This window comes from Sinohyriopsis cumingii, chromosome 5 (assembly GCF_028554795.1).
Source record: "Sinohyriopsis cumingii isolate HCF-2022 chromosome 5, ASM2855479v2, whole genome shotgun sequence".
Lineage (NCBI taxonomy): Eukaryota > Metazoa > Mollusca > Bivalvia > Unionida > Unionidae > Sinohyriopsis > Sinohyriopsis cumingii.
Window position 1 is genome coordinate 18611164 of NC_142965.1, and position 13030 is coordinate 18624193.

At 39.5% G+C, this 13030-nt stretch overlaps 1 pseudogene; it reads left to right on the top strand.

Annotated features, from left to right (window-relative positions):
* Positions 1 to 9887: 9887 nt before the first annotated feature.
* Positions 9888 to 12129, top strand: LOC149798728 (general transcription factor II-I repeat domain-containing protein 2 pseudogene; annotated as a pseudogene).
* The last annotated feature ends 901 nt before the right edge of the window (positions 12130 to 13030 follow it).

The following is a 13030-nucleotide window of genomic DNA, read 5'->3' on the forward strand; positions in this document are numbered from 1 at the left end:
CTTTGGCTGGATCACTTGGTCCATCAATCAATACGTTAAAGGGATGGCGAATATACAGTGACTCTCAACGTGAACAATCTATTTATTTGACACAAAAATTCCAAAGTCACATATTAAGATTTTACTCTTGCAAGCCTTATCCAAACTTCCTGGTAGATCTTTTCTTATAATTTGCTTGATAATCTCTGAATTTTACTTTTAAAACTGGACTTAAATACTTGACTCCAATGAGTAAATGGTGTTGTCCGACTTTCAAATCCAAGCCGATCTAGCTTCTTAAACAACATGGTACGCAGAAGTTTCGTAGACACTTATATTACTTGGGTCCCTCTAAAGGAAGATAGTGACAGTACGGAGACCATCCGGGATGTTCCAGGAAAGTCATATATATCTGCTCCCACTCGGGAAGTGGCGCACCGCAACTTAAGCACTTAACTTTATTAATCCAACTCTGGCTAATTCTTCAGGCGTAGATCCTCCTAGATATTTAGCCCACCTTCCTTTGACCGTCAAAGTCGCAATATGACGGGTACATGTCACTGAGGCGGCGGTGACTTTGCAAGTTGTTTGCACAGGCATGGATGACATCCGTAGGGTGATAGTCGCACGGTATCATGTTCACTATGAAAACCAGTAAAGAGGCAAGGTGTTCGGAAACGAGTGGGAACGCTTCCGCATCAGTAAGGTTTTATACTCACATCGTCACTTTCAATGGTGGTATTAGTAGTAGTAGTAGTAGTAGTAGTAGTAGCAGTAGTAGTAGTAGTAGTAATAGTTGTAGTACTAGTAGTAGTAGTAGAGAAGTGTCCATGTCGTGCTGATATCGATGATGTCCCAGGATACGGCATCGCTGAAACCGCAAGGCACATCATCGCACTCGAGCGTACGACTGTACTTAAACCCCTCGTCTGCTTGTGTCTGTGTGAAATGATCATATTTCTAGATCTGGGTTTCTCTTCGTAAATGAAGTTGCGGCCTTGGAAGTCGTCCGTTTTATATACTGGTCAATATCAGCATGTCTCTACGATAAAGTGAAGTAGTTGGGACGTCACACTCGCTTCTGGTAAACGAGTTGGTTCATTTATTCCAAGGGTCGGCTAACGATTTAGTATGTGGGTAAACGTACAATTTTGTGCTTCTCGTAGTTGGTCACTCTATAGTCCTGATCCACCCTGATCCTCTCCAGACTTCAAAGCTTCATTCAGCGCGCCAAAGTTCAGCATTTGACTCATTTGATGATTTAGCGTCAATCCTTTGACATTTCAGTCTGTGTGCAATTCACCTCGTTTCCTCAGTATTTCTAGCCGTAATTTTAGGACCACCGCTAACAAAACTCAGAATGTTGTTTCCGATGTGCTCGTCCGTCCAGGATCCTAAAAGCTCTAATTCGATGTGAGGTGAGGATGATCATGGTGATGGATCTAGATGCAACTGTTTGTGTAAAAGTGCAGGACACGATCTGCTAATTTGCGTAAGGCTTCTTACAACATTAAGCGAATGGGGGCCGTCACGTTGGCAGCAATGATGACATTTCCAAACTGGTCGGCCTATACAAAGTCGAGTTCTTCTTAATCGACTACGATCAGATCTTCACTAACGACTTCCAAATCTCCCATATGTTTTTTATTTCGAAAATCATGTCATATTAGCGAAAGGGCTTCGATAAGTACTACATCTACGTATTTTGGTGTGCCATTTGCACTACAAGCAGTTCAATATGACTTTGGCAAACAAACGTCATCACTCGTGTTTTTTCACGTGGTCTGAAGTGACGACCTCTTTAGATCGGTGCTCTTCTTTGAATTTGACTTGCGCTTCGGGAGTCGGACACCAGGAAGGATAGCCACTGGCTTCTTGTTTGAGTTTCACAAAGGCATCCACGTAGCCCGAGAACATGTATTTTTTTAGTCCTGTCTCCTTTTTGGTACTTTACTGTATTGGGAAAAAGGTACTTTTCGTACACTTCTAACAGTTGGTATCACAGCACCAAAGCTGGAAAGAATTCCACTCAGACCCACATTCTGTCAATGCACGATCTTTCTGAATGTGATGACAAAGTTGGTCTTGGTTACTAGTTTCGGCACAGGTACAAAGGTAATATCAGGTTTGCTTGGCATTGGTAAGGTAAGACGAGATGGTATAAGTCGGTGGGAGGTAACACTTTTCAGTTAATCAATCCTTCGTATTGACGAATATTTTGACGTCGATGTGTTCCGTCAGCAATTGTTGGTGCCGTGCTAGAAAGTAACAATATTTGCACACCCAAGGATGCAGCTAACACACTTCCAGATATTCAATTTCTTCTCCTTTCGCCTCGTCCGCGTGGTATAGCAAGTATGTTACATTCGTTCGTCCTCTAAATAAACTGTCATGAGGGTCTAAGGGTCCTTCAGGTTGTAACTTTCCACGATGCGTTTAAGCTCGGGATCGAATTTCAAGCGTCGGTCGTACTCGTGTTCCCACATTTCAATGACTCAATATCATTGTTCTACCTTCAGATGTCTTTGGCAAGTTTCCTCGTATAAGTCTTCCATGGTACGCTCTGAGAATGGACTTTTCATGTCACGTTGGAGGTAACGAGTAGGGCATCTGTGAAATAAACATCCCGGAAAGTTATACACGATCTTAGAGCCCTCTATGTCCCAGCCATCCACTGAATACGATCCAATGGTCTTTTCACCTCATCTGCTTCTAGCACATAGGATCAATTTATCTTCCTTTTCGAACAAGTAATGTGGCCCGCGCAGAGCTTTGACCGCGTATTGACGCACCATTAACCCAGACGTTTGAGGGCTTATGACAGTTAGTGTGTTCCCGGGAATGAATCACTTGCCATAAACTAAGGAGCATGCTTTGGCGAAGGTGCAGACTTCCTTCAAGTTATCTCTCCGTGCTCAATACTTTTCTTGAAATATTCCAAAGCAACGCCGTAAAATGTCCACGCCGGTGCAACAATATTTTAACATTTCTTCCTGAAAGTTGAAGGGGTCTGAAGCGTGAGAGCGCTACCAAGTGTAGAAAGCTTCTCGTTGCTTGGTACGCATGTTATCGGGGTCATAATAGTGAGCGCCATGCAAATGTGGTAGGACTACTTGCTGATTGGCTTCGGTATTGAAAAAAGAGGAAAATATCATTTAGCCATTTGTATCATTGCAAATCTTTTAGGCATTCGACTCAAAGGCATAGCTAAATAACTTAAGGAATCTTCAACTTGTAATTGTCCTACATTTATATTGAAGATTGTGGCTCCGTTTGTGGTGACTTTAGGGCATTCTGTACCTTGTTCTGTATCATATTTCAGAAGAAATTGTACATTGTATCCCGATAAATTGTGAGCCATCACCGTAGCAAAGCGATGGCAGTCTCCGCAACGTTCAATGTCCTGTTGATTCCACGTGTCGTCGATAGGGTCTAAGATCAATTGGGCGAAATCGGCAAGCGTGCTTGGTCCACGAAAGATATTTTTCTCGTCCTCCAGGACTCTTGCTACAGTGAAATGAAATAGATAGATGTACTTCTCTCACGCTCGATGATCCACACAAAATTAGGAATACCAATTCTGGTGTCTTGCATGAATTCGAAATCGGAAAAGATGAAATACCCTTTCTTCTTTTCATCCCTCTCCTCCTGTTTCGATTGATATTTTTGGACGTTGCATTCATTTTCCAAGTTCACGATTAGGTGACAAATATGACATCGATTCTTTCATTGACAAATGTGCGCCTCTGCATTATCAGTGCGCATGAGCCGTCCGCACAATTTCAGGTGTTAGCAAGCACTTTTCTGCTGTGAACTGTGCGTCATGAGATGTTGTTTGTAACACGTAGGGCGGAAAAAATTTCGCTGACAAGCTGAGCAATGAATTAGTTTTTTGTCAGTCGTGATGATAGGGTTTATAAGTTAAATAAATCGACATTTCTGGCCGTAATGAAAATGTCGCTCCCGACGTTTAAACCCAAGGTCACATGTTTCACAATTATAATGATATCCCATGGTAGTGACATCGAAATGTTTTTCGTGATGATAAACGTGAATGTGTTTTCCGTCTAGTGAATCTTTGCCACGAAACACCAGAGGCTCACGTACCTCCTGAGGGTGTGCTTTCAACGTGTAGCGTAGGACCAAGACGTTTTGCAGTTTCGTATATCACAAATAGCCTAGACTTCGCTTGGCAAAAGCCAGCTTGCTATAACTGGAGTCCTGCTTCTCTTTATTGTTTGGCTTGGTCCGATTCTCGAAACTTCTCCCAGTCTCTTTTCGAATCTGCGGTATCGTTCTTGTCGGCATACGTTCGTAAACACATCTCGTCTTGAGTGTTGTTAATGTGGATTATGATGTGCTTGGTACTGCGAAGTTCGTCCGCCAATAAGTCTTTTCTGCGTCCGCTCGCTTTTGAAGGTAAAATGTGTGCCATGTGCAGTGTAGTTTTTCCATCGGTGATGTGAAATTCGTGGTTGGATTGTACAACGTGTCGAATCTTATCGATGACTTTGGAAGTTGTCGGTTCTGCCGTGCTGCTAAATTCGATCCAAACAGTCCACTTCAAACTGTCATAACAAATGAAAATTTTCAAGCGATCATCTTGTTTGGCTCGACTTTGTCGTTTCAGTGTTGTTAACTAGGAATCCAACGAATCGGTGATAAACCCTTCGGCTTTCACGAGCGGAACATCGGACATGAAATCTTTAAACTTCACCGTTTAAGTGTAAGCCGTGGTTCTAAAGTTTCTGGAGGAGCGTTGTTTCGTCTCTCGGATATGGTAATACTTTTCTGGTGCAACTGGCTGACGTTCGTTGAATGTAGATTCTCTTGGCCGGGGCGAAGACGATGAAGGTCTTGTTTCAGGCTTGCTCATGTCGTCTTCAAAATCGCTGGAAAGGATTTGAGCCAAGACTTCAGCTATTGTTCGATGCGACATGTCAAGTCGTGGTCTCCTACTTTCTTCTCCTTCCTCATTGAAATCTTGCGATCGTTTCATCATGTTTGAGAGAGAGAGAGAGAAGAAGAAGAAGAAGACAAGAGGAAAGTAAAGAAGTGGGAAAAGCTGTGCTAGTGAAGAAGAAAAATGGACGTTTGGTGATGTGTTGTGAAATTTCATTGTAACTTATAAAAGAGAATATAAGGAAAGAAAATGCATCTCTCAGTCTTGATTGCTATATTATGGACCTACACTCCCCCATTCACACATGTACATCAATCACGTTTCATGTGTAAAAAAGGAATTTAAGTTTTACTTGATTTGGCAAACTTTGAGTAGTCACTCTTTTCTACAGATTTGGGTTGCCCTGAAAAGGACCGTCGTTCCTTTTCTTTGAGAAAACCCATGAGTTGGAGGCAATGAACTTTAGCTACATTATACCTTTGCTGTGGTCAAGTCCTGCGTTTTCACCTGCTATTATCGATGATTTGGTAGTTATCGCTGCCGCTGCTGCTGCCGATGACCTGTCAGAGATAGTCAGAATAGAGGGACTGGTGATTGGGTTGGAATGTTGGGATCGGGAAGGTCTTTTTCTCTTGGGTCAAGTTAAGGAAGTCTGATACATTTGTCTCAGATACCTTAAATCGTTCAAAATGTCTAGCAGTACCGTCACCGTTTGACTTTCACCGACCTTCATTCCGTCGCACTTTCTCTTCCTTTCTCTTCTTCTCGTTTTCTTCTTTCCTCTTCTTGCTGTTACTGTAGAATGACAAAGGCTTGTTCAGCTTCATTCTGCTTTTGAAACAATTTCTCCAATTCTTATTTCTGCACTTGTCTAATATCCTCCGCTTAAAGTAAGGAAGGAGATGGCGGTGAAGGTATTTGTATCGGTACAAATTCTTGCGAAAAGGAGAGGAAATTGTCCAAGTCCCAATTGAATTAATTCTTTTCTGGAAGTATCACTGTGGTTGCTTTGGTAGTCGCCATGCCATCACACATCATCTCCACCGCAGGCGCACCGAAATGCATAGTCGTCTTAGTTTAAGCTGATTAGAAAAATTTACGCGAACAACCCGAGCGGAGATATTTCCTTTCGTTACCCAATTATCTATATCTATAGAGAGAATTTTAGTTATAAGTATAGTTACATAATGGCAAAGAATTTACGGACATATCCATTTGTGGCATCGTTCCATCAGACAAAAGTGTGTGTGTGTGTGTGTGTGTGTGTGTGTGTGTGTGTGTGTGTGTGTAACGTTGCATATAACATTACACACTCTTTCGTTTAAATGAATCATAGAACTTTTATGTCAAAGATGCCCAAAATGTTACATGACTTGTCAAACACATATCCGTAGCATGCTGATAAATTAATTGCGTTTGCAGCTGTCTTGGAATCACAATGACGCGCACTTGGAGAACACTAAAATTATTTTAAAAAATGTGAAATATCAACATAAGATGTTGTGCAAGGAAAGCTAAATTCGTTGACGGTAATCAAATCTAGTGAGAAAAAATGTATATAGTGTCCACCGACAGGGAGCAAATCAGTCAGAGAGATATATTAAGATTGGTATAAGGATGATATCCACACCGATAACTTGGGACAAATGTTTTGAAACGAGTAACAACGCTGCAGAAGTGGAGCAGCATAATCACTGTGTGAAATTCTCTAAAGCTATTGCCGAAAAGAATGAAGCAAGAACATCGCATATTATGATCTTCCTGTAAGTCAAAGAAAACGTGTTTACTTAGTATTGCATAATATTTTGTACTTCTGTTTTGCTCGTTGTTTTAATTCTAAGTCAAATATTGAATCAGCTTAATAATCCGATCATTGCAATGTCAAGACAGAACTCAAGCGTCAAATTGCTCTTTTATCATTGCTGTGTATATTTCATCTGCATTGTTTGTTTGTTAGTTTTGTTGTTTTATTTTATTTTTATGATATACTTAGCGTTATGTAAAGTTGTAATTTGTAGCTGACCTTGTCCAAAATCAAGTTCATTTTCTACCTGACCAACGTATGTTGATTTTTTTAATTCTGTAAACAACTAATATATAGCTAATATTTTCTCTATAAGTATGGGTTAAGTATTAGTATCATTATTAATAAAAGTAAAATATCGTGTTCTAAGTCAAGGACATTGTGTTTATTATTTTCTTTATTATAATTTTAGTAACGGACCTACTAATTATAACTAAAACTTTAATTTGAAATATTTGGAACCTTCCAGATTGAAATTTTACATTAGGTAATAGTTTGTTTGTTTTGGAAAATGCTAAATGTGACCTGAGGTCAAGTAGAGGACTATATAATATTGTGTATCTAGAAATTATTCATTCGTGCTTAAGATCTGAACAGAATCAGTTGCATTATTGTATTTCATTTGGTATTGTCAATCATATCGCTATACAAATTTATGGAACACAGGACCTTCTCAGAGTCTTTTATTATAAGGTACTTTGCCTTTTTCTGGAATTTCTTTATTCAAATTATTTAGTTCAAGTTATTTTCTCTACAAATATAACGTGCTCAAAAATGACAATTTTGGAAATAGTGACTTGGATTTATAGTGAAATTCAAATAAACATATTCTTGCATTTTATTATGTGATTCAACAAAAGAATGTTGACACATCATTACGACAAAGGCCACCACAGACAGATCAACATTTCAGCGTTGGATTTCTTTTACAATATCACTAACGCTTATTCGGGACATTAATCATTAGGACTTGTGTTACAAATTCTGTGATTTTTTCGCAATACTTAAGTTCTTTTCACATTTTTTTTACTTTCTATTCCTGGGAAAAAAATATTTGTTGAATTACACAAAACTTGCTGGTTTTCTCTCGTTGCTGTTATTATATTTAAGACCATGCAGTCGAAATAATCCTATGCTATATGACTTCTTGTCAAACATCATTAAACATATTTGAGGAATAGAAGGGAAAGGGGCGACATTTACCGGCTATTACGCACTAGAGTTACATTGACGTATTAAAGCTCAAGTGGATGTAAGAGTGTTCAATATTCCTTATTAAACTCTAGTGGTGTACATTGATTGTGTGTTTCCAGGTGCAGTATTTATGACTGGAGACTGATAAATTACACAATGGAATAAACAAGAAGGGAATGTTCTGTCATCTACAGGTACCTTTCATGTCGCCATGGTGGCAAATGTGATGCAGTTTTACAGGCTTTGTGGCTTAAAACCATGTTATGAATTCCCTAAATTAGCGTAGTAAAAGTAGTTCCCTGTGTTGGAGAGAGTTGTACAGTTTTATGGCGTGAAATGATGACGGTACGGAAAGTTGAAGAAACCATGCAGATGTGCGGTTGACAGACAATTGGAAAGTTGCAAGATATATGGTCTTGTATTGATTAGAGTAAAATTATTTACAGATTGGACACGTTGGACTTTCTAATTTACAACAGAAGTTGTATGGAAGTCTTTGGAATTAGTGGAAACTTATGACTTCTAGCGCAATCGCGCCAAGATTTGACATCGCTTGGTCAAGTAAAATCCCTTGGTTGTTACAATATATAGTCTGTCAAGTTATCTCACGTTTACAGTGAAGACGAATTAAAAACAAAAGCAGATACCATACAAGAGAGATAGATAGATAGATAGATGGACATAAATTAATTCGTATACATTAAGGTCTTCTGAGCATTGGAAGGCAGAATAAATGAATAAAGATACAAACAGAAAGAAAGAAAACTGAAAATTAAAGATGAGAAAAGTGACACCAAAACGATGAGATAAAGAAAGCTGACATTAGATAATCAACTTACATCAATGACTTTTCATTTTTAATCAGTCTTCTTTCTTCCTTCATAATATTGTTTACTAGTTCCCAGACATATTGGCTTATTTACTTATTTAAAAAGGGATTATGTTGTACCTTTTGAACAGTCAAATATATATTTTATTGTTATCAGCTATTTTTGAGACAATTATATCTTTTTTGGCTGCGGAAATTAATAAATTTCCGAACATAAATGCCTCTTTCGACCCTTCCGTACTATCTCCGCGCCTTTCCGAAGGACGGTGTGAATATTTAGACCTCTTTCGACCACTTCTTAATCTCTCTCCAGCTTCATTAAGGACGACTCAAACAAGATGGCCTCCTGCAAATAGTCACAGCGCATGTATTTGCTGGTAAAGACTGAATGAGAGCGATTTCTCCGATTCGTAAGCGAATACACAACATGCGATTCCATTAGGACGCTACATGACGGGATTGTATATGCCAGAGTGAATACAACACGAAATTGTATTTTGGACACTCGTATGGCAGAGTGAGCAGACACAACGCGATTCCATTTGAATGCGACATTACAAGTAGAGATTGTTGTCATTTTGATCTATTTGAAAATGTGTGTAAATATGTTTCAAAGATAAAGACATGGCAAAAAGCTCTAGAAAAAGGAGCCCCCATTCCCCGCCCTAAAATAACTTAAGTGGCATACAGGTTACCATCCTATCGCCATGTATTGATTGATATACCTGTACCTTGTACCTTCTATACTCCACTCAATTGCAAATTAGCCTTATTAACAGCATCCCTAGTATTTCTGAAAGTCGCCCAGAATTGGATGAACTTGAATGTGATACATTTACTTTCGAAACTTGATGACATTAAAATATGCCTGATGGAAAACAAAACCATAGGACGTGAGCCGAGCATAAATATTTGCAACCTGGAAATCGAAGATAAAATGAAATAGAAGGGATGTACCATGCTGATCATATTTCTCTACAAAACAACCAAGAAATCAAAGATATTGACGTTGTATGGATTGAATTAACTATTCGGTACATTAAACCTTTCATTGTGTGTACAGTATATACGTACACTAAACCTTTATTACTTGTACAGTATACCGGTACACTAAACCTTTATTACGTGTACAGCATATGTCAAACTCAAGGACCGCGGGCCACATCAGGCCCGGCGTACAATTATATCAGGCCCGAGAGGTCTTGACCGGCGTACAATTATATCCGTCCCGAGAGAGAATTTTAGGCAAAAATATTTTTTAATGGCCCTGCGATATAAAGTGCAAATCAAATTCCCTAATTAGCAGCCTTGCCGAACGATAGGCTACCTGAGAGCGTTCTCGCTTCGATCAGAATAAGCGAAAATAAAAGTTGTGTAGTGAGTGGATGTTCGTCGTTACAGTAACCTAGCAACGTTCAGTTGCTCGTTTTGGATTGGCGCATAAGAAATGAAAGTAGTGTAGTGCCCGGACATTACATCACCTTTTCCCGCTACGGCTAACGTGATATCAATCAAGCGTCTGTCGGTAGATGCACAATCTTTTTTTTTTAAATCAAAGCTAGCCTTAAAATGGCCAAGAGAAAAGTTGATTCTGAAAACAGAGCCTTTCAAAGCCGCTGGGAGGCTGAATATATGTTTACTGATATTGGCGGTAAACCTGTGTGTCTAATTTGTGGAGATAATGTGGCTGTGATCAAGGAATATAATCTGAGACGGCACCACGAGACTAAACATCAAGACAAGTTAAAAAGCCTGAATGCAGAGCAGAAGCTACAGAAGGTAGAAGAATTGAAGAGGAATCTAACATCACAGCAGACGTTTTTCACCAAAGCAAAATCACAAACTGAAGCTGCTGTGAAAGCAACTTTTATTGTGGCGGAGGAGATCGCAAAATCAGGCCGACCATTTACAGAAGGAGAGTTTCTGAAGCGCTGCATGATGAAAGTGTGTGACGTCTTGTGTTCAGACAAAAAGCAGATGTTTGCAAATGTAAGCCTTAGCAGAAATACGGTTGCTGATCGGGTTTGTGAGACGGCCACTGATGTGAAAACACAGCTGATCGAAAAAGGCAAAGACTTTGTTGCATTCTCCCTTGCTGTCGATGAAAGTAATGACATTGCATTCTCCCTTGCTGTCGATGAAAGTAATGACACGACTGACACTGCACAGCTCGCCATCTTCATCCGTGGAGTGGACTCCAGTTTGAATGTTACAGAAGAAATATTGGACATGAAATCCATGCATGGGACAACGACAGGAAAAGACATTTTTGACAACGTATGTCAAAGTTTAACCAACATGAACCTGCCTTGGGACAAACTTGTTGGACTTACAACAGATGGAGCACCGGCGATGTGCGGCGAAAAAAGTGGACTAGGTGGAAGGATGCGGTTAAAGATGCAGGAGAACTGTACTGGTGAATTGATAGCATATCACTGCATCATACACCAAGGATCGCCGTGTGGTAAAGTCCTCAACATGGAAGGTGTAATGAGCACTGTAACACAAACCGTCAACTTTATCAGACCCAAAGGTTTAAATCACCGCCAATTTCAGTCTTTTTTGCAGGAAATAGACTCAGAGTTCGGCGACATGCCTTATCATACAGAGGTGCGGTGGTTAAGTCGGGGAAAAGTTCTTAGTAGATTTTTCCAGCTGATCGAGGAAATGTGTCAATTCATGGACAGCAAAGGAAAAGACTCCACAGTTTTTCGGGATAAAAAGTGGAAATGTGAGTTGGCGTTTCTGTCTGACATAACCACTCATCTCAACGACTTGAACCTGTAGCTCCAGGGACGGGACCACTTGATCACTGATATGCATGATGCAGTGAAGGCATTTCAAGTGAATCTGCGCTTATGGGAGACACAAATGCACCAATGCAACTTGTCTCACTTTTCTTGTTGCCAAGCAATGTTGAACCAAGTCAACACTATGGTGTTTCCCAATGCACACTTTGCTGAAAAACTTAGCTTACTTCGCGCCGAGTTCGCACGGCGCTTTAGTGACTTTGAAGCACAGAAAAGTAATTTCGAGCTGTTTCGTAACCCATTTGCCATAGACGTGGAAACTGCACCTGTAAATTTGCAGATGGAGTTTGTAGAGCTGCAGTGTAATGGGACACTAAAGGCAAAGTACGACACTGTGGGGCCTGCACAGTTCACTCGTTTCATTCCTGAAGAGATGCCCCAGCTTCGTCTACATGCGGCTCGAACCTTGAGCATGTTTGGTAGTACATATCTGTGTGAGCAGCTGTTTTCTGTGATGAAGATTAACAAAACATCACACAGGAGTCGTCTCACTGATGAACACTTGCAGTCCATCATGAGAATCTCAATGACACAGAACATTACTCCCAACATAAACGAACTTGTAGCCAAGAAAAAATGCCAAACATCCAGCTCTGACAAATTGGCATAAGAGCGAAAATGGGTATGCCAATGATTTTTTATTATTAAAACTTTTTTCTGTTTTAATTTATATTAATGTTTAAAAAAGATTTAATTTTCCGCTTATTGAATGTTTATCCTGTTCGGCCCGCAACCTTACGTGTGATTTGAGTTTTGGCCCGCTGAGCGATTGAGTTTGACATCCCTGGTGTACAGTATACAGGTACACTAAACCCTTCATTCTGTGTACAGTATACCGGTATACTAAACCGTTCATTGTGCGTACAATTTATCATTACACTAAACCCTTCATTCTGTGTACAGTATACCGATTCACTAAACCCTTCATTCTATGTACAGAATACCGGTGCACTAAATTCTTCATTCTGCGTACACTATAACGGTACACTAAACCCTTCATTCTGCGTAAATTATACCGATATACTAAACCATTCATTCTGCATTACCGGCACATTAATCATTCATTCTGTGTGCAGTATCCTGTCTATCAATTTTCTTTCTTGGCTGATTTAATTTCTCTGTCGGTGACTATTACCGTGTATATTGCAATGTAAACGTTTTCAAAAGATAAATATAAATATAAACAATTGTTACAAAACCTCGTTGCAACTACTCGTTACAAATACTCGTTCTGAAACTTAATATGCTAAACCAATATTTAATTATTAATGTTGACTCAGCACGGATAGCAATGCTCGATCTCAGCGGTATAACATTTATATATTTTGATTAAAAAAAAAAAATTCCAGTCTTATGTAATGTGTTTAGGCTCGAATAAACAGTAACAAAAAAAAAACAGTGAAAACAGCAAGCTTTGAAAAAAATAAATAATTTTTACCTGGAAAAACTCTGTAAAAAGGAAGAAAAAAAAGAACTTACGGTTTTAAGAACCAAATCCCCCCTCCAAAAAA